This window comes from Rhinolophus sinicus, linkage group LG04 (assembly GCF_036562045.2).
Source record: "Rhinolophus sinicus isolate RSC01 linkage group LG04, ASM3656204v1, whole genome shotgun sequence".
Classification (NCBI taxonomy): domain Eukaryota; kingdom Metazoa; phylum Chordata; class Mammalia; order Chiroptera; family Rhinolophidae; genus Rhinolophus; species Rhinolophus sinicus.
This window is the reverse complement of record NC_133754.1, coordinates 28,031,742-28,054,849: the sequence shown is the minus strand read 5'-3', so window position 1 is coordinate 28,054,849 and position 23,108 is coordinate 28,031,742. Positions and strand designations below refer to the sequence as shown.

The following is a 23,108-nucleotide window of genomic DNA, read 5'->3' as shown; positions in this document are numbered from 1 at the left end:
TTTAAGACCTAACTATCTAAAAAAAAAAAAAAAAAAAAAAAAAAAAAAATGACATTTCACAATGATGAGATGGTGTGGTAGTGAACATTTTGATTTAATATTGCCCACTGCCTCTGAAAGATTCACAGTGGTTTTGTATGCACCTACTTTAGCCCTAAGAGACTTAGTTTGGCGATGGCCTCACTTGCAGAGCCAGATAAATTAGTTTGTCCATGGTTTCCCAGAGACTATTATAGACCTAGAACTGGTTCTTTCATTCAAGGAATAACTAGGCAGAGGCTGGAATCCTCATGTTCTCAGTTTTGAGTCAAAGGGTCTTGAGCAGTCTAGGTAACTCTGATCTCTGCATCTTCGTCTGTGAAATGGGAATGGGTATCTGGACCCTTCCCCTTTCACTCCTTTGCCTTGTCTCCTCCATTCAGTGGGTTCTCTTAATTCTCATCCTCATCTTTGGTGGAGAGGGGGTCTTGTAGTATAATGTTTCAAACTTTCCTGACCTCCTAAACTAAAAGAAACATTCAGTAATTCTCCATCACATTGCCCTGGTTTATTTTCTTCAGATAATTCATCATTATCTGAAATTATTCTTTTTTTAAATTCTTGTCAACATTTTTCATGACCCCCCACCCCATATACACACACATTAGAATGTAAACTCCATGTCTGTTTGCTCACCACTGCATAGTACAGTACCTAGCACACAGCGTTACTTAATAAGTGAATAAATCCAAGATATGCTATAAGAAGTGATCAATATTAGTTTTTGTTGGTCCTATGGGTACTTTGCAAGACTGGGGAGATCCAGTGCAAAGAGAATTTACCAACATAGGTAAAAGTAGTACAGTGACATGAAGTCAGAATTCAGGGAGAGGGCAGAAGACGAGGGGGACAGAGGACGAGCGGGAAGAAGACCGGGGAGGAGGGACTCCGTGAGCCCCTCTGAGGGCACACTTGGCAGGGACTGGAAGGCAAGCAAGGGGAGCAGTAGAGAAACATCTGCACTTGCATTTGTACTGCAAGGAGATTCCTAAGAGACACGAGTCAGCCTGGGGCCATTCTCATCGGACTTCCAAGCCTTTGGAATATAACAAGGTGTTAAACACTGCAATACGTATCCCTAGTGGTGTTGTGAGGATTAAAATGGATTAAAGTGTATAATACCCTTAATACCCTGATACAGAATAAGTAGGGGCCTCAACTCCTTGAATCCCTCCTCTCTCAGGAGTCTTCAGCGTCTCCTGTCCTCATCTTTCCCATCAACATTCAGACATGCTCATATCTCCTATCTTTTAAATAAACTCTTTGTTTCTGCATCCATCTCTGTTTACCTCCCTGCTTCTCCACTCCTCTTCACAACCAAGCTTCCAAAAAGAAATACCCTTGTTCTCCCGCCCCCTGATTGGTCAACCACAACCCAGTAAGTAACGACAACAAAAAAGCCTGCCTTGCTAAGGCCACCGATGGCTGCTCTGATGACAAAAACAAGGAGCACATTCAAACGCCTCTGTCCTGGCTTCTGTTACTGTTCTCCTACTGTTACGACCCCTCGTTCTCACTCCCCATTGCTGCCTCCTTCCCCTCTTCTACCTGATTTTTAAAGGGTGAAATTCCTGAAGACTCAGCCTCTGACCTTCCTCCCTATCTTCACTCTTTCAGTGTTCTCGCCCATTCCTATGCCTTAAATCCAGCTACATGACAACTACCAAATTGATAGCCTCCAAATTTACATCACAACTCCGGATCTGTATATCCAGATGTCTACTTGGTATCTACTTGGGGATCCTACAGACATTAAAACTTAACATGTCCAAAGCAAAGCTCTTGCTCACCCTCACCCCTACCCAACCAAACGCTCCTCTTTCAGGTCTTTTCATCGTGACAAATGCCACTTCTATTCACCCAGAAAATAGCAAGTCTCTCCCACAGCTGCTGTAACCAATCCATGACGAAGCCCTAAATGTATTTTGACTCTATCACTTTCTCTTCATTTTCATTTCCTTCCCTCTAGTTTTTCCTCTGTCTCTCATCTGAAATAGTTTTATTTCCTTCCAACTCCAATTCATTCTTAGAATTCCTGTTATATCCTAGAATGATAATTTAAAAATTAAATTTGAGCCTATCACTCCCCAACAAATAGAATAAAATTTGTCTTTTCTATGGCCCATCCAAATAATCTAGCCTCTGCCTCCTTCTAAAGCTTCATCTCATCTCAGTTTCTTATCCCTTGTTACGTACCAAGTACATGCTTTTCTTCCATCCCTCACATTTGCCAAGATTTTTCTTACCCCTGAATATTTGTACAACACGTTTCTTCCAGATGGAATGTTTTCCCCACCCCTTTCACCTGCCTGCTCCTAGTAACTCTGCAGGTTTCCAAATTATTTTCCTGATTCACTAATCTAACTTAGATCACCGCCATTTTTTCCTGAACTCTGTCCTTTTCTTTCAAACCATGTAACACAATTTGCAATTATTTAGCTGTACATGTGACTATCTATAATATCTATCTATAATTATGTATAATATATAATTGATGTATTTAACATTAAGATAATATATTATATACAGTATTACATAATTATATATCAAATTATATATAAAACATATTTAATTATATATCTGGTATATATATGATTTTAGATATATATTATATATATATATTATATATATATATATATATATATATATATATATATATATACATATATCTGTAATTTTACAGGTACACATGTGATTGTCTCTCTGACTACATATGTTTTCCTTGCTATTGCATATCCAACACCTAGCACTGTGCTTGGCACATAGTATGCATACAATACGTACCTATTTCATGAAATAATATTAGTACTTAGTAGTGATAAATTTTTATAGTAGTATAGACCTAAATTCCTTTTATGAATCCCTTAGAGCCAGAAGTGTATGGGCATTCAGAAATGTTCTGATTTTTAGAGTGATGTGGTGGACACCCCACATTACAGGACCCCCTGGCAGGATCTGGGTCCGCCTCTGTAATCAAACATTAATGTTTCCACAAATGTACAAACATTTATAGGAAGTAGAACCAGATAAAACTATGAATAGCCCCACATCAGGTCCGGCCCAATAATACCACCAATAAAGTTCTGAAAACTTTGTTTGGATTTGGGAATTCCATTAAGGATTGAGTTACTGCCCTATCCCTGCCATGATATCTGCTTTCATAAGAGGTGCCCACAGAAGAACTCACTTTCACCATGTGAAAAAACACTTGAAAAAGCACTTGACATTTACTCGACTGACTCAAAATAAATGCAAACCACTCACGAGGAAACAATTGATTTTCAGTGGACTCCTGTCACACAGCCTTTCCACCATGAAATTCACTCTCATTGAAATAACCTGGAAGCACTTAAAACTCTCAATTTTTCAACAGTATTGGGAGGAAAAAATAATGAAGTGATTCTTGTCCAAAGCCAGGGTCACTTACCCAAGATGTATTTAACAATACAAGTTCTGCCTCATCCCTGCCCCTGCTTTCTACTCATGACATATAGAGAGTACTTCTCTGCTAACAACTTTCTTGAAACTCCCAAGTGTGTTTGTGTTTGCATTATCAATGTTTCTCCTTTAAATTCAGTATGGTGTTTCCAGTTATTGATTATTATTTGTAATAATTGTCCTATTTAATTTTTTATCTATAAAAGAATTAAACATTTATGAAAATTTTCTGTCAAAATTTAATAACACACATAATACAAAGGGATTAATCAAAGAGAAGTTTTCAAGATGCTTTATATTCTGTCAAAAATATGTCTATGTCTAGATGCCTGGAGTCATGTCTTCTCACCTATATTTTACCACCATTCTGTGTGTGTGAAAGGGTGAGAGGGAGGCGGGACTCTCCTAAAACAAATCTCATGCAAGTTTTTGAATGACAGCCAGAATTTTAAAGCACTTCTAAATGATTGTGACTTGACTTTTTAGAAAAATGGAAAAATCATTCTCACTTTAGTGTTGTTGGCATGAAACTTTGATGCATAAAGGTATTCATGATAGTTATTACATTAGAAAATAAACATAGAAATAAACAACTTTGGGGATATTAACCTATTTTAAACACCATAAAAAGGGTAAAAGAACAGCAAGATTTGATCAAATATTCATAAGGGAACAAAAAGCAATAAGTGGGGTTCCCTTTAGCAAATAAGAAAACATAAGTCTCTTTTCTTATTATCTTCATTAAATTTATTGGGGTGAAAATGGTTAGTCAAGTTACATAGATTTCAGGTGTACGATTCTGTAATATATCATCTATATATCACATTGTGTGTTCACCACCCAGTCAGTTTTCCTTCCATCACCATATATTTGATCCCCTTTATCCCCCCTTACCCTCTGGTAACCACCAAATTGTTGTCGCTGTCTAAAATTTTGTTTGTTTGTTGTTTTCAGTTTTTTCTTTTTTCTTTGTCTTTATTTTCTTTTTTTCTTTTTTATTGTTGTTATTGTTGTCGCTTTCAGTTTTATATGCCACATATGAATAAAGTCATATGGTTCTCAACTTTGTCTGACTTATTTCACTTAGCATGATAATCTCAATATCCATCCATACTGTAGCATATGGCAGTATTTCGTCTTTTCTTATGGCTGAGTAATATTCCATTGTATATATGTACCACATCTTCTTTATCCAATCATCTATCGAAGGACACTTCAGTTGTTTCCATGTCTTGGCCACCATGAATAATGCTGCAATGAACATAGGGGTACATATATCTTTATGAATAAAGGTTTTCAGATTTTTTGGGTAGATACCCAGAAGAGGGATTGCTGGGTCATATGGTAATTCCATTCTTAATTTTTTGGGGAACCTCCATACTGTTTTCCATAATGAATGTACGAATTTACATTTCCACCAGCAGTGTATGAGGGGTCCTTTTTTTCCACAACCTCTCCAACATTTGTTATTACTTGTCTTGTTGATAATTGTCATTCTAACAGCTGTGAGGTGGTGTCTCACTGTGGTTTTTATTTTCATTTCCCTAATAGCTAGTGAAGTTGAGCCTTTTTTCATATATATGTTGTCTGTTTGTATTTCTTCATGGGAGAAGTGTCTGTTCAGGTCCTCTGCCCATTTTTCAATTGGCTCATTTGTGTTTTTGTTGTTAAGTTTTATATGTTCTTTATACGAGGACTGACAACTAAGTTCGTGAACACATGCTAGAAAAAGTGCTACATACCTCACTGCTGAATATCCCTATGGTCACATTTGAAATACTCTCCTTGGGAAGCTGTGCACTGACACCAGTGCTTAGTCCACCCTTTGAAGCAATTTTGGAACTTTTTCTGGAATGGCCATCAGAGCTGTCATTGTATTACCCTTGATGTCCTGAATGCCATCCAAATGTCTTCCTTTTAGTATTTCCTTTATCTTCAGGTGAAGAAAGAAGTCTTTGGGGGTCATATCAGGTGAGCAGGGAGGATGTTCCAATACAGTTATTTGTTTCCTGGCTAAAAACTCCCTGACAGACAGTATTGTGTGGGCTGCTGCATCGTCGTGATGCAAGAGCCATGAATTGTTGGCAAAATGTTCAGGTCGTTTTCACATACCTTTTTCACACAGCCTTTTCAGCACTTCCAAATAGCAAATTTGGCTAATTATTTGTCCAGTTGGTACAAATTCATAATGAATAATCCCTCTGATATCAAAAAAAGTTAAAAACATTGTTGCAACAAGTTCGCGAACTTAATTGTCAGACCGCATATAGTTGGGATGTTAGCCCCTAGTGGTGTTTGCAAATATCTTTTCCCATTCGGCTGGTCGCCTTAAGTTGCTTGATGTCCAAATGTGCATTTTTAAATATTTTCAATAATAAGAAAACATGGTAACATCACATCTTTAATGTAAAAATTCTCCCAAACAAATAGCAATTTTCCAAGATGATAACATTATTTTCTTAACTTACTTTCCAATATTTCTAATTGCAAAACAAAGGCTGGATGTAACTCTAATCTGAACTGAGAGCCACAGAGATATGTCTCGGAACCAAGCGGCTGACTGGTAGCCTCTCTTTAAAAGAGGCAAAAAATAGGTGACATTTTATTTAGCTTTAAAGCAGTAGAGACACAGAATTTTGGCGAAATGGAGCTTATTCCCCCCTTAAATTAGGAAAAGGGATAAACATGAAGGTGAAGTCACTTTAAACTTTTTTCAATTAACTTTTTTTAAATTGTGATAAAATATACACAACAAACTTTTCCATTTTAACCATTTTTAAGTGCACAGTTCTGTGGTTTTAAGCACTTCCACTTTGTTATGCATCCATCTCCAGATTTTTATCTTCCCAAACTGACACTCTGTACCCATTAAACACTAACCTCCTATTCCCCTCTTGCCAGCCCCTAGCAATCACCATTTTACTCTCAGTCTCTGTGATTTGGACTATTCTAGGTACCCAATATAAGTGGAACCATACAATATTTGTCCTTTCTAACTGTCTTATTTCACTTAACATAATGTCTGCAGGGTTGATCTATGTTGTAACGAGTCAGAATTTTATTCCTTTTTTAAGGTGAATAATAGTGCATTGTGTGTATAGATCACATTGTGTTCATCCATTCATCTGTCAATGGATACTTGGGTTGCTTCCATCTTTTGAGTAATGAGAATTCTGCTGCTTAAACTCTTTTAAAATGTTTTCTTGTAAAATACTGGCTGGAAAAATTCTCAAAAAGATAAAACTGACACCTTTTGCTTCAAAAAGAAATCTATTCAGTCAGGGAAGAATGTCCAAGTGGTTCAGTAATCCTACAATCAGCTTCCCACAAGTTAAGTGTTTTTTCATTAGATGAAAAGCATATGGCCAGCTTAACACCTTCCCTCCCAATTACCAAACTTAGTTTTAGAATTCATGTAATATAATGGATGGATATTGAGAATATCATGCTAAGCTATATAAGTCAGATGGAAAAAGTCCAGAACCATATTATTTCACTCATGTGGGATATAAAACTGAAAACAACAAATGAACAAGACAAACAAAGAAAAACTCATGGACACAGACGACAATATGGTGGTTACCAGAGGGGAAAGCGGGGTGGAGGGAAGGTAGAAAAGAATAAAGGGGGTCAAATATATAGTGATGGAAGGAGATTTGACTTTGGGTGATGAACACACAATGCAATATACAGATGATGTATTATATTATAGAATTGTACCCGTGAAACCTGTATAATTTTATTAACAAATGTCACCCCAATAAATTGAATAACATTAAAAAAAGGAATTCATGTAATACAGAGATCATAATAAAACATCCTCCTGTTGATACTAAATTTGTGCCACTGAAATGGAACAATGATTTGCCAAATTCACCAAGTTAGTAACAAGAACAGAGAGCAAACCCTCATTTTGCAGCAGGTCAAGAAGCACTATTTTCCCATTATATTATACAGTCAGTTGCCTCAAATCATTTTAGGAATAAAGAGGGAAATGAATTAATTAGTAACATCTTATGTTTGACCTATTTCCTCCTTTTGTGTCTAAAGGAAGATTGTAGCATAATTTGATGGTTTTCAAGGCACCATACTAGAAAGTGACTAGTTTTTATTTTCAGGCCATAGAGATTGAGGGCCATGAATTTGAATTTCCTTGAAAGAATCCAAACCTTTCATCTCATGAACCGCTATTAAAGTGGATGTGTTTATCAAAGGCGAAATCTTGTTGATAGCCAACCTGATTGAATGCTTTTTGAAGATGAACTGTCCCTGTGGGAGAGTCATCATATTGCTCAGTAATATATGCAATTGCCTTCTCGAAAGTCTAGTGCTGTTGCCTTAGATGAAAATTATACTGCCCTTCTCATATCCGCCTTTCCTCCCAATCACTGTCTTAATGCTGCCTCTCAATGTGATTTCATCATGAAGGCACAGAGGAATAACTTTTGGGTTTCGCACTGTAAAGAAATCATAATAACACAACTCTACTGTTGCTACTAAATTTGTGCCACTCTAAGGTGACACCTTGTTATCTGTTTAAAAATACTGTGCTCAGTCTCTCGAACAATGTCACATAAAAAGTAGCTAAAGGGAAAGAAAATTCATTCATCTTTTAGTCTAGTAAAGGATTCAATCCTGGCAGCAAATACTGCATAAGCAGGCATTCCTTACTTGAAAGGGGAAAAACCTTTCCTTCCCAATTCCAAACTTCTAAAATCAATACACTGGGAAAATTATTATTTATATTGCAAAGGATTTATTTTCCATAAATGGGTTCACTGAGCCTCATTCTGCCTTTAGAATCTTGCATGAGTTCATTTCATTGACAACACATAATTTACACCCAGAATATCAAAAGCAGAAGAATGTCTGAAACAAGACTCTCAGGCTTCCAGCCCTTTGATACAGAGGAAAGCATAAAAGAGTGTGGAAATAAATGCTGATAGATAGATAGATAGATAGATAGATAGATAGATAGATAGATAGATAGAATAAGATAAGATAGATGATAGGTAATATAGATATGGAGCGAGAAAGAGAGAGTGTCGTATAGAATACACTAGAATATATTCATGTGAGGGACGCCAAGCACACTTTCAAGTCGAATAAAACATAGTTCAGCTAAGGGTGGCAAGTAGATGCAGATCTTGTGACCCAAGGTAGAGGTTCTAAAAATATCTTCATTTCTGCCCTGGTTCCCACCACTATAACCTTATTTAATGTGACCCTCAATGCAACTCCAGCCACATACACACAGAGTAAGCTTCTATTCTTCTGAGATGGGGAAATGCAACTCTACATTGATCAAATGATAAGATTCTTCCCAAAGCCACACCATAAGTCAGCTCAGGATGGGCAGACAAAAGCAAGAGAAGAGGATCATATGTCCTTGTCACAAATCTAATCATCCCTTCTACTGAAGGACTAGGCTAAAGGTACCTAGTAACTCCATCAAGGGGGTTCGTGATTATCATATATGTTTACATGAGACGAATGTTTCTTAAAATTGGCATTTCTTGGCAGTCACTCAAGAATCACTCTTAATCTCTTACTCTTCCCTCTTTCCCAATGACTAAGTTCTAATGTACTTATCTCCACACAGTTATAGGTAATGGCCGATGTATCTCTGAGATTTAATCACTTACATTATTTTTGTACTATAATTAATGGTTTGGACCTGCCTGTCCTCCCTATTCATCCAGAGCAAGAACTACCTTGTCCTTTTCGCTCCTCCACAGACCTCTGTCTTCCACCCTCCTTAGGGGTATAGACACTCAATGGTATTTTATAAACAGAAATCCCAGCAATCAAAACCCATATTTTAATTGCTTTTACTTCTTTTCTAATCTCTGAAATATGCATTTTAATGTTCTCTCTGTTATTCCCTCTTCATTAATATCACCAAATCTTTTTATATGACATCAAGAAGAAATACACAAGCAAATTCAGATTTTTTAATTAGAAGTTTTATTTCAACATGTAGTATAATTGTCAAGTTTCTTTGTTCCGAATGTGAAGTGACATTTACCGCCAGTTCCCAAGGAAATATCATTGCTTGCATGTAAAGGTCATCTAGTAGCAAAATTTGAATCACCATTATTTAATTTCCTAGTATGAGTCTTGCCCCTGCAGGTTACTAATTCTCTCTTCTGTGCATGACCTCTCCGTTCAGTCCTTAACAGGTTTTCCTCCAATTGCAACCCAACGTATTTTCTACATGGCCTAATGTATCACATCCTTAAAGCCATCCACCTATTTATCTCTACATTTCAAAAATATGGACATGAGGCCAGCATACATTTCCGCTCAATATTTAATGGTGAAATTTAAGTAAGTACAATAAAATGTGAAAACTATAAAAAATGGCATTCATACACCATTACTAAAATCATATAGTTGTGTGAAATGAAGAGTAAAGGTGTCAGAATACGAGGAAACATTTTGCAGAGCCAAGCTCATTTTTAGTTTACTAAACTATATATTACCTGTCCACATACACACATAAAGAATTCACCCTGGTCTCAAATGTAATGTATTCTTCCACAAACATATTACGTGAGGTGCTGTTCTACTAGACTTAAGGCAGCCAAGCATTTGGGCAAAATTTAGGGAGTCAGAATCTGTGTTAGATAGAGCTACCATTTCAACCAGAAAGGAATAAAGAACCTGATTTGTTAAGACCCCATTAGGTGAGTGGTAAGCAGAACGCCCTCCCTCCCCACACTGTACCCACATCTTCATCTTGGGATCTGTGAATATATTGTCTCACATGGCAAAAGAGATTCTGAAGATGTAATTAAATTAAGGATATGGAGATGAGAACTTCATCCCGGATTATCCAGTGGACCCAATGTAATCGCAGTGTCTTCATATAAAGGAGGGAGGCAAGGGGGTAAGAGTCAGAGGAGCTGTGATGAGAGAAACAAAGTCAGAGCAACGGGCACAAAACAGACTTGACTGGCCATTGCTGGCTTTGAAGAAGGAAGAGGCCGCCATTGAAGGAATACAGGCAGCCTTTAGAAGTATGGAAAGGGAAGGAGCAGTTCTCTCCAAGAGTTTCTCAAAGGACACAGCCGTGGTGATACCTTGATTTTAGCTCAGTGAGGCCCATTCTAGACTTCTGATCTCCAGAAATATAAATAATACAATTACGTTGTCTTAAGTCACTAAGTCTGTGGCAATTTGTTACAGTACCAATAAGAACCTAATACAAGGTCACTAAGCCCTCTAAACTTTGGTCCAAATACATGATGATCACATGGTAACAATCACATTGAGAGAATTACTGCAAAATGTATGCCTAGAGGAAGTCAGTGTGGAAGGAAGGAAACCTAACACAGCAAGTTCACAAAAACACTAGGTTTTCTAAAATTTCAAAGCTTGTGGGGTTATGTAGAAAGGGGCTACTGAGAGGAGAAATGTTATTAAGCCTAGTAAGTAATTCAAATTTTTAAAACTGAAAAAAATAATTAAAAAAATTTTTAACAGGAATGTGTGAAAAAGTGTACAGATAAACAGCCTTACTCGATAGCTCTAAGCATTTCAATAGTGGGCTGAGATTCTTTGGGAGCAGGTATTGAGTTTTACTCATTTTTATATACTCGTGCCACAGCAGAGTACCTAACAAAGTCGGCACTTAATAAGTGTTTGTTGCATGAATCAAACACAGGCTGTAGAGGAGCAGCCTGTAGAGGAAGAGATAGCAATACAAAACAAAAGGTCATTCATTCATTCGGTCATTCATTCATTCAGCAACTATTTATTGAGTGCCAATTTTGTGCAAAGTGATAGAGTAATAAATACCAAAAACATAGTCCCTGCTGTCATGAAGTTTCAAAACTTCTTCCGCCCTCAAACAGCCTCCAACCTTAAGCATCTTTGACAGCAGTATCCCAGGGAGATACAGCTTGAATTTCATAAATTACCATTTCACTGTCTCAATATTTTTACATTCTCAAGAATCTGAATGATTTGAGGTCAGAATTTACTTATTTTCCCACCTTGTGCCAACAGAGCTAAGTTATCTCAAATAGTGTTTTTCAGACTCTACAAGAAAAATAAAACAAACAAACAACCCAAAAAACAACAACAAAAAATTCCCAAAACCTCCCCAGTCTACCAAGCAACTAATTCTCTAAGGGAATCCTCTGCCTCTGGCTCCAGAGCTTCCATCACTTCGCTGAGGCAAGTTGAGAAAATCCAGGCAACCCAGTGACAGTGGGTGTCCCAAGCACAAAGTGAAAAAGGAAAGTACTTCAAATTAATGAAAGAAATGTGATTGAATTTCTTTTGAACTTCATGGATGGGAATAACTGAGCTAAAGAACATGTACTCGTATAATCCCCATTAAGGCGGGGATTTTGTTGCATTTACAGGGTACTCAGGGCAGTGAGCAGTGCTGCAGAGTAATATATGCTCAGTAAATGATGAATGTCTGCTGAGCAGGGCCAGAGCCAAATTTTTCTTCCCAGAGAAAAACCCGTCTTCTTGTTTAATAAACAGTATACCCAGTGTGAGCCCTAGAGACGAGGAGGGCACTAGTCCATTTCCAGTTTGAGGGATGACGGAGAAGGCAAGCAGAGGTAAGCATTTGGCTAACAGTTTAGTCATCGCTTCTTTAGTTTACCACCCTTCACCCTGGCAACACTCCCTCAGAGCCAACTCCCACTCAGAGCCAGGAAGGCCAGCTCTTCACTGCCTGTGGCAAATTCAAGCAAGGAGACAGCAGAGTGTTGCAACATTGTACAGATTTAGAAGGAAGGCAAATGGGGAACTGTTACTTGTACCTCGTGACTTTGGCTAGATTAAACATTTTTTAAAGAGCACTTTCTTTTTTTAAATTAGAAAATATCTTGAGTCCCAGCCTAAGGATATTTGATGAAGTTGACAAAATGATTTTGGTCTTCTCAGGTCTCTTGGCTTCCTCCCTAGAACTGTGGCCTGGCTCAGCTCAAAGAGGTTCTCCCTGCACTGCTTCCCGGGTCAAATCTTGTAGCTAAGGGCTTCGCCTCATGGGGAGTACGGTCTCCGTTAATTCCCAGCTGACTAGAAAAATGCTCTGCTTCCCCAACTCCATTTCCAACTTGCTGTAACTGTCAGCAGCCTAAAGTGTCCCTCCTAAGGAATCCTGCCCTCAACATGGAGTGTATGAAGGAGACCTTTCCTTGGCCTCAAGAAATGCAGCTCAGTACACACGGTTCTCACCAAAAAGGCTCCTGACCCAGCAGAAGTCTTATTGTAACTTTGATCACGGCTACCCCTCTGGAAGTCCTGTCCACGTGACCGTCATCCTCCAGGAGTCAGACAAACGGCATGATAGTGGGCAGAGACCAAATCGTGTACTAGACGATCCTCTCTGTTGGCTTGCAAACGAACAAGATGATGGAAGAAGAGTGAAACTATATTTTTGTCACATGCTGCTCTACGGTGTTTTTTTTTTTCAAGTATACCAGGTTCATTTTTGGAATGTCCAATAAACATCTCAAAGGTGTTTGCTTCTGGGTCATGCTTCTATAGAGTTAATATTTTCCTGCTTACAAAGATATTCCTCTTTCATCCTTGGAAAGAAGTCTAATAGAATTTCACTGTATTATGAAGAGCTCTGCCAAAGGTGTATTTTTAATCTGCTTTAGAGCCTTCAGTATGTATTTATGCCAGAACCACCAAATTTTAAAATAATTACAGTTTTGTTTTTTTTCTAGGAACTGATACTGTTTTCAAAATGATACAAACCATGTAAATGCTGCTGCTACATATAATGTTATGCTGATCCAAGACATCCAGTTAATAGAAAATTCACTGTGGGAAATAATTTCTGTAATGTAACCAGTATCATCTTCCTTACAGCCATTAGTGTTTTACAATGGCGCATGTGACCCGAGGTTGACTCGTTGAGCCCTGGGAAGAGGTTTATTAGCGGAATAGGTTTGTGTAGGTGGGTGGTTTATCAATATGTCTAAAGTGGCACATGTAGCAATCATTTTTATGGTTACAAGCACTAGAGGGGCTATTTTAAAATCACAACTGGGAAGAGATAAAAACATGGACTGTAATCATTGTGGTTGTTACCTGTCCTTTTAGATCTATTCTTTTGTTGGTTGCCACTAGCAACAAGGGAATCAAGCTGAAGAAATTTTAATCAAGTAAATGCCGTTCCTTTACTTCCCTGATCATATACTCTGTTGCACTGAAAAGTAGGCAGGTTCAACAGAAATCAATAATCTAAAATATGAATTCTTTGGATGAAACTTTAAATCTTAAACCAACAATCATCAATCATAAAGATTAGGTCCCTGGAGCCATGACAAATAACCTCCATTGAGCTCATAAGCGTCCTTCTGCTCTGCGGTGTATGGTACAATGAGACTGGCTTCTCTAGCCCTCGTAAAGAGAGGCAGACAGAAAATTAAATATCCAATATTTGGACCAGAAATCGATCTGAGCTCTGCCATTGCTGATTGTACTCCTAAGGGCTTTAACCATTAGAACACAGTGAAAATAGAAGGGGCCTTGAAAATAACTCTTAATAAAAAAATCTTAATAGCACAAAAATGATATAACTGAAGCTACTCTGAATTAAACCTTAATACACCAGGCACCGTGCTAGATGTTTACGTATCATAGCTCATTTAATCCTCATGTGTCTGCAGATACAATCTTCCTTTATATGTAAATATATAGACAGAGAAACCGAAACTCAAAGACGTTAAGTAATTTGCCTACAGTCAGACAGCCAGTCAGTGGCACAGGAGAGTGAGACCAGTTTTGTGCAACTTCAAATGCTGGGCTCTTTCCACTCTGCCACACTAGCTCTCTGAAAATGCAGAAAGCTCCTAGTCTTTCATGATATAGTATATTAGAGGTCAAGGAAGGAAGAAAATTGAGGCCTTTCTGTGTGCCAGGCACTTTACACACGTTATCACCTCTAAAGCACACTGCAACCTTGTAAAGTAGGAATATTGACATTTGAACCCTTTAAGGGACATAATCAGGATTACAGAAATACTAGGTGGCACAGCTAGCATTGAAACCAGGTCTGTTTGACTCCAAGGCATGTTCTTTCTGCTCTCCCATCTCACTTCCTACAAAGTGGAACTCTTATATAATGCTGGTATTTGTGGATTCAACAAAGGTCAGCTTAGATGAGGCTTTTTTATTGAATGTAGTTATATTTTAGAAAATATTTGACTTATATCATGGCCAAATCTATATAGATTATTGATTGCTGTATAACAAAGTTCTCCTATATTTTTCTAGTTTCCATGAGAGGTCAGAAATCTCCTTAAATTTTTTTTTTTCCTTGTTCTACTTCCATGGGGAAAAAAGGCACAGGGGAGCCAAAGAATGTTATGGTCAAATGGCATAAGAATAAAATGCAATTGCTTATGCATAATCTACTTAAATTTTATTAAGTCTTATAAATGCCACTTAAGAAAAAAATTTCTAAAATTTGGAGCTCAAATTCAAAGGGAAACTAACCAAAAATTAATTGATCAATTGCCATTTCCTATAGACCATATTGTAACTTACATTCTTACAAAAATGCATGGCATTTGCAAATTTCAACAGCATGTTTTACTCAAACAAGAACAGGTAGCCCTGTCTTCTAGATAGTGTTCACCTTGGAAACCCTTTACTGAGATGAAAGCCAGCCTTAAAGGCAGTGAATTCTGAATGCATCTACATACATTTGTATATTTGTGTGAACCAGCAATGGTAATGGCAGTGAAAAAATCTAGTAGAGGTTCTTGTCAACAGTGCTGAATGGCAAAGAGAGAAATTAGAAGCATAGAAAAGTGGAAGCCACTACCTTTATTTTGAACAATAGCTAATATTTTAAATTCTAAAATACTGTGAAAAACAATACATGCCGCACAATACTATGTGTACATAGTCTGAACTACTGTGTTGACAAGACCCTTCACGTGACTAGGTTTTTCTACAAAGACTCGATGACATTATGGGGCATTGTCTCCCCTCAGACCCATCTTCCTCATGGCTGGCATCCCCACGTCACCTAGCTTCTTTCCCTCTAACCCTTGGCTTTGTTAAATTTCTTGTTTTCGTTTTTGTTTTCAATTTCATTGATTTGTGCTCCTATTTTTATTATTTCTTTTCTTCTATTTATTTTCATTGTACTTTGCTTTTCATTTTCAACCTTCTTAAGATGAAACGTCAGGTCATTAATTTTAGACCTTTCTTTTTTCCTAATGTAAGCATTTAAAGATTTAAATTTCTCTCTAAGTTCTGCTTTTGCTGCACCTCACAAATTATGATACATTGTCATTTTGTTATCAGTCTATTTTCTTTTCTTTCTTTTAAATTAAAGTTTATTGAGGTGACAATGGTTAGTAAAGTTACATAGGTTTCAGGAGTACAGTTCTGTAGTACATCACCTATATATCACAGGATTTTCTAATTTTCTTCAATCCATAGGTTATTTAGAAGTCTGTTGTTTAATTTCCGAAATTTTGGATTGTCCTAAACATATCCTTCTTGTTGATTCTGTGTGGGAGGAAAAATAATACTTCTACCATTCTAAGTTCTTCTGGTTGGTCCAATGATCAAATTAACATGAATCAGATTAATAGGAGAAAATGACCAAACTTATTATGCATGTACATACAGGGGTTTCCTAAGAATATGAGACCTGAGGACAGATTGGGCAGTGAAGGCTTATATGTCTTGACCAAAAGAGAAGAGGGCAGGAGCAGGTTTGTGGTTTGGGACTTCAAAGGCAGGAAGGCAATTTCACATGGAGATGGAAAGGCAAATGTTTGTTAAACAAATGTTTGCTGGGCCATCTTTAACAATGGGACACAGACAGGAATTTGATCAAATAGGCCTTGCTAGATTCCACCCTGTCTGTCACACTTAGTTCACATTAAACTATAGTTTTCCATGATGACATTTCCCTGCCTGGAGCTGGTCTTCTATGTAAATTCTTTTAGGCAGTTAGGGGGAAAGTCAAAGGTTTTTCCTGAGGCTTTCATTTCTTAAAAGTAACCAGCTTAAAATAATCATACGTTTTTAAAAAGGCATATTTGGGTGTGGCAAACTCTGCTTCCGCTTAATTCCTAATTAAATTGTTGTGGTTAGAAAACCTACTCTGTATAATTTTAATATTTTCAAACTCATTGAGCCTTGTTTTATAGCCCTAGCATAGTGTAACTATCATGTACATTTTTTAAAAAATATGTGTTTTGCAGTTGTTGGGTGTAGTGTTCTATATACTGTGTTTCCCCGAAAATAAGACCTAGCTGGACCATCAGCTCTAATGCGTCTTTTGGAGCAAAAAATAATATAAGACCCAGTCTTATATTATACTATATTATATTATACCCAGTCTTATATTAATTTCTGCTCCAAAAGATGCATTAGAGCTGATGGTCTGCTTAGGTCTTATTTTGGGGGAAACACAGTATAACACAGCTAGATAATAATGTTTAATAGTGTTATTCACATCTTCTATACCCTTATTGATTCCTTTGTCTAGTTTCTCAATTGATTAGTGAGAGCGGAATATTAAAATCTCCAAATTGATTGTGGAATTGTCTATTTCTCCCTTTAATTCCGTTAATTCTGCTTCATATATTTGAAGGCTCTGTTACTAGCCACTGTGGCATAAAAAAATAAATAAATATTTGACCTTTGTCTGAGATTCCTGGCACAGAGCTCCTAAAACCCCTGGAATTTACCACCTTTTGTATGTTTATAAGATGGCTCATGGGAGGGCCCTAACTCCAAGAGAAAACAACGGAGTGATTAGAGGATTAGATCTCCAGGAGGCCAGCAGAGCTGGAGACTGAGTTCAGTCACTAATGGCCACTGATTCAATCAGCCATACCTACGTAATAAAACTTTCATTAAAACCCCCAAGGGGCCAGGTTTAGGGAGCTTCTGGATTAATGAACACAGTGTGCTGGGAAGGGGGTGTACCTGGAGAGGGCATGGAAGCTCTACAATGCTTCCCCCTCTACGATGCCCTAACCATTGCTTCCATTTGGCTGTTCTTGAGTTGAATCCTCTATAATAAAACCAGTAATTGTAAGTACAATGCTTTCCTGAGTTCTGTGGTTCATTTTAGTGAATGATTGAATTTGAGGGAAGGTTGTGGAAACCCCCAAATTTTCAGTCAGCCTGGAAGGAGTGTAGGTCTCCCAGGGAACCCATTCGTGGCTGGTGTCTGAAGTGGGGCACTCTTACGGAACTCAGCCCTTAACTTGAGGGGTCTGCACTAAGTCTAGGTAATTAGTGTCAGAACTGAACTGAACAGAATTGTAGGACATCCAGTTGGTGTCAGAGTGTTGGAGAATGAGTTGGTGACAGAAAACACACACACACACACACACACAGGTGTATAAACATATAATTGTGGTTTCCTGCTGAACTGATTGATTTATCATTATGAAATATTCCTATTTATCTCTAATAATACCCTTTGTCTTGAAGCCTGTCTTATCTGACATATGTATGGTATATCTTTCTGTATCTTTATATTTAAACTGTATGTCTTGTACACAATACATAATTGGGTCATGCTTTTTTATTAAAATTCAATTTGACCGTCTCTGTTTCCAATATTGTCTAGTAGAATTTTCTGTGATGATGGAAACGTTTTATATCTGCGCTATCCAATATGGCCACCACTATCCACATGTAGCTATTGAGCACTTGAAATGTATCAAGTGCGACTGAGAAAATGAATTTTAATTATATTTAATTCTAATAAATTTAAATAGCCACATGTGTCAGTGGCAGTCATATTAAACAGCACTGGTTTAATCATTAATATTTAATGTAATTGCTGATATGGTTGGATACAGGTCTACCGCTTTGTTTCTGTCTTGTGTATCTCTTGGATAATTTCTATCGACCTATTTCCAAGTTGTCTGACACTTTATTTTGTCATACGAGCTTTAACTCCCCTGCACACTCCCTTCCTCTCCTCCATCATTTGGAAGCAAATATTCACCGTTCAATACTTAAATGATTTTCAACTCTTTGAAGAATTTCCTGAATTCCCATAAGCGGACCTGACCATTCCCCTACTATATTGTACATACTTATTTCTCCTGGTACCTCTAATCTTATTATTAGCTCTGTCTCTTCCTCCTAGCTGTCTATGTCTTATTCATCTTTTATCTGTCCTTCTAACACTGTGATATGTTCTCTGAACACTGTATTGATTCTTCTTTAATCATTTTGTAAATCTCATGATAAGATCCACCAGAAGCAAAACTATTCCCTAGAATAGAACTTTTCTCTGTCATCGGCTGGACAGATGTTAACAACATTATTCTCACAGTCATCGGACTGAGACATTATGGAAGTACTGCCTCTCAGAAAACCCCTACCAACAGCATATCCTTTGTTAAGACAGTGCCTTGCTGCTATTAGGTTGAATTGAAATTCAAATTAATGGAAATAATTTAACCATCTAAGGGGATTCTGGACTCTAGCAAAGAAGAGAATGTAGGATTCCCTCAGAGGCTGTGAAATTGGCAGCAAAATATTTAGTATTCACCAAGGAGACAAAACCATGTGCTGAATTTCACTACCTGTAAGTGGAAGGACAAGTTACTAATTATGCAGCCTTTGAGGTGTTTCTTAATCTCTCTGAGCCTCCGCTTTGTCTATAAAATAGGAAGAATGATACTTAATTTGTGCCACTGTTATAAGTACTTAAAATTATATATTTAATGTCCCTGGCAAATAAAGTTTGCATTCAACAAATAGAAACCATTAATGTTATTAGTTTATAAGCATTATCATCATCATTATTATTATTTTTTAAAGATTTTATTGGGGAAGGAAAACAGGACTTTATTGGGGAACAGTGTGTACTTCCAGGCCTTTTTTCCAAGTCAAGTTGTTGCCCTTTCAGTCTTAGTTGTGGAGAGCGCAGCTCATTTCCCGGTCCAGTTGCCGTTTATAGTTGCAGGGGGCACAGCCCACCATCACTTGTGGGAGTCAAATCTGCAACTTTGTGGTTGAGAGGATACACTCCAACCAACTTAGCCATCCAGGAGCTCAGCGGCAGCTCAGCTCAAGGTGCCATGTTCAATCTTAGTTGCAGGGGGCGGAGCCCACCATCCCTTGTGGGACTCGAGGAATTGAACTGACAACCTTGTGGGTGAGAGCCCACTGGCCCATGTGGGAATCGAATGGGCAGCCTTCGGAGTTAGGAGCACAGAGCTCCAACAGCCTGAGCCACCCGGCTGGTCTTATTATTGTTTTCATTTATAGTATATACCTAGTCAAGTTTATTGGAAACAATTTAGGGCATATTAAGGTTGATTTGGTAGCTACTCTTGGTAATATATTCATTTTTTGCACAAATTCAAAAGTCTCCAAAGTTTTATTTTATTCTAGCTATTTCTAGGATGTATAATTTGACCTATGAGAAGGGAATTTCAGACCAGAAAAGATACTTCAGGATCACATATCAACAATAGAAACAGGTGTCGCTTACCAACCCTGATTATGTGTCAGGCACTATGCAAAGTGCTTTACCTGCATCACCTAATTTAGTCCTTACAGCAACCATTTAAGATGGGGGCTGTCGTCGCAAAAGAAGAAAACAAAGCCTTTGAGAGTTTGAACAACTTGCCCAAGCTCATAAAGTAAAATACAAAGCTGGGACTCAAAGTCATGGCTCTAAATCCTCGCCTGTTAATTACCACTCAGTACTATTTTCTAGATGATCCAAACCCTCTGTTCTCCCATCCTACTGCTTACCTGGAAGCCAATCCAGGGTCTGTACCATCCTAACAGTAAAGCTCATGGTAAAGTCAATAGGAACCAGAAAAGAAAGTGCCTGGATCTCAGGAAACCGTGCCATATTAAACAAGGTACTACAAATTATTTTTTCTAACTAAGCAGGAGGAAGCCAATGGTGGTAGGCATTAGCAATCCTAACACTTGTCTTCCTAACACTTAACTATGGATTTCACTAAAACTCAGCAGAGCTCTCCTGACTGAGTTGTCTCTGCCCCTGTCTATCACTAAGAACAGAGCGAGCTTCTATCCACAGACACTGCCCACACGAAAGAGGGACTCAGTCTCAGACCTAGTGAAGGTACAAGTCCTGTCCTCTTCCTCATCATCTGAATTCTTTCCACTTTGTCGCTTCAGCTTAATGGATGAAAAACGTCCATATAAGGGAGAAGATAAGGATTAAAGGGAACAACTATAGAGATCCATCCACAGAGATCACGTTTGTATATGCATTTAGAAACATGAAATCAATGTTCTAGCCTGAGGACTTGCAAGCTGAATGAAAATGTTCTCTTCCCCCAAAAATGTTTAAAATTGAAATCTATTCTGTGATCCTTATTAAAAGTAAATACAAACATCACTCTTAAAAAGTATGCTATAGCTGAGCAATAATCAAGGCCATAAAAGGGTTTAATGGGCAAAGCGATGATGATTTTAATTCCTTATTTTTGGAGAGTATCTAAGAAATATGAAACGGAGTTTTAACATTTCAGTTTTAATAAACTCTTTTTTAGAAACTCTTACTATGATGATCATTTGCAAAGTAATCCAGCTATCCACAGAGATCCACTAATTACAAAATAATTCCCATGTTTCTCACTATGAATCAGGTTGCCCCAAAACTCTCACTTAGCACGGAAAAGCTCTCTCTCTGCGCGCGCGCGCGTGTGTGTGTGTGTGTGTGTGTGTGTGTGTGTAGGGGTGAGGCTCTGAAAGAGAAAAAAATGACGTCATGTCTTTTAGACTCTTGCTTTAGCTAATATTTTTTTCTAGTAGTTCAACTAACACAAAAGAATGGCACAAGATCAGTAGAAAATTCACAGATTGTTCCAATACTAAAATATCCAGGTTTGGAGCTCAATATTTTTGCTTTCTAAAATTTGATCCTATAAAAATTGTTTATAGATTACTGTATAAGGAGAGAAGGAACTAATCTACCTAATGCACTCTCCTTGAGAACTGAAAAGACTGACTTGGATGTTTAATCAGGTGTAAATCAATAGAATGCAATTATTTTACATCTTTTCAAACTAGGCAGACTGGTTCTTTCTTGATGAAGAAAGACAAAAAAAATTTGCCTTTCCCCCCAAAATCAAAGGGAACATGAGATAAACCAGACCACCCCATACAGTTGTATGTTTTGTGCCCTGCTTAAAAATGGCTGACCAACGGGGCAAGTGGGTTAGAAATCTAAGCTCCATTTGACTGGCTGGACTCCTTGGCTGTCTGGAACAGCTCTCTGCGGGGTGGGCCAAGTCAGATGGAGCACATCTGCCAGTGGGTGACTTTTCCTAATTTATCCATGCAGACGGTAGACTTCTTCTAATTTGTAAAAGGCAATGTAGAGGCTGGCTATCACCAGACGAAGACACCACGTTCTTCAAGATACACATTTTCTTTGTTTAAATTTTAAATGGCTTGTGTTCAATTTCATACGTGCTTCATTTATTCAACAAGTATTTACTGAGTCCTTTGGCTATGCCAGACATGGATACAACCAAGAACAAAGCATAGCACCTGACCACAAGGAGATTTTTCTCTATGTGCATAGAGACAAGTAACCAAAGATTACAATGCAGTTACTTTTCACCTTTTGTGGGATCATGCTCCTAAAATTACCATGACTGTCAAAACTGAAAGCTGGCAAAATTAAGATCTGGTAGGAAATAGGAGATTTGGAAGGCTCTCATTTCCACAACAAATCAGATTCCCTCATGTCAAAAACCTGTCCCAACAGGCAACATTTCTCTTGACTAATTTTATTCAGCTATTCGGAAATCATTGCTGCATCCCTGTCATCTGGAGGTCTGGAGAACTGTAGAATTTCCTACCAATTCCACAATTTGTGGACTCTCTAGATCTTATATAAACTCCATGCTTTATTAGTTTATGGACAGGGGCAGATTCTATGCTTTAGATTCTCACTTGTTAAAGATGGATTATAATAATACATTTCCATTCAAAATTGTTGTGAGGATTAAATTGTACAGAGTGACTAGTACATAATAAATATTCTGTATTTTCTGCATTTATTTTAAAATTTGTTAATCTAATTTTGCTGGCAAGTTTGAATTTAATGGGTGGTTTTTGGGTTTTTCTTTTGTTTTGTTTTTCCCTTTTTTCACATTTTCACAATTTTCAATAACATTTTTATTTTTTCATGAGCCTTTCACAAGTATGATAGTTAACGAATGATTTTCTGAACCTGAAGAGCAGAGAATAGTGGTAAAAATATTAGTTCTGAAGTCAGACCTTCCTGAGTTCAAACTTGCCTCTGCTACTCCTCAATTCAAATGCATTTGACATGAGGGTCACCTTAGAATTAATGTATGTATATAAAACCATGTTTCCTTGAAAAGCTATTGCTAAAACAATAGTTTTAGTCGTTACTATTTTGAGTTTTTGGTGTTAAGGTCTTTTTTTTTTTTTTTTTGCCTTGTTTTGTTTTTATAAACTATGGTGTCTTGACATTTAGAAAACAGTAATTTGTGTAATGGTAAGCAATTGCTTTAAACTTCTTAAATTGCTGTTTCTTCATTTGTGAACTTATTTTACTCATAAACTTATTTCTTAAAGTTAATGTGAGAAGTAAATGAATAATGCATACAAGGTCTGACAATTAAGTTTGCAAA

At 37.5% G+C, this 23,108-nt stretch overlaps 1 long non-coding RNA gene across 2 annotated transcripts in view; it reads right to left on the bottom strand.

The window, feature by feature from the left end:
- The window catches only part of LOC141571007 (uncharacterized), a 152,829-nt gene that overhangs the window by 41,391 nt on the left and 88,330 nt on the right, over nucleotides 1–23,108 (bottom strand). The window lies entirely within an intron of this gene.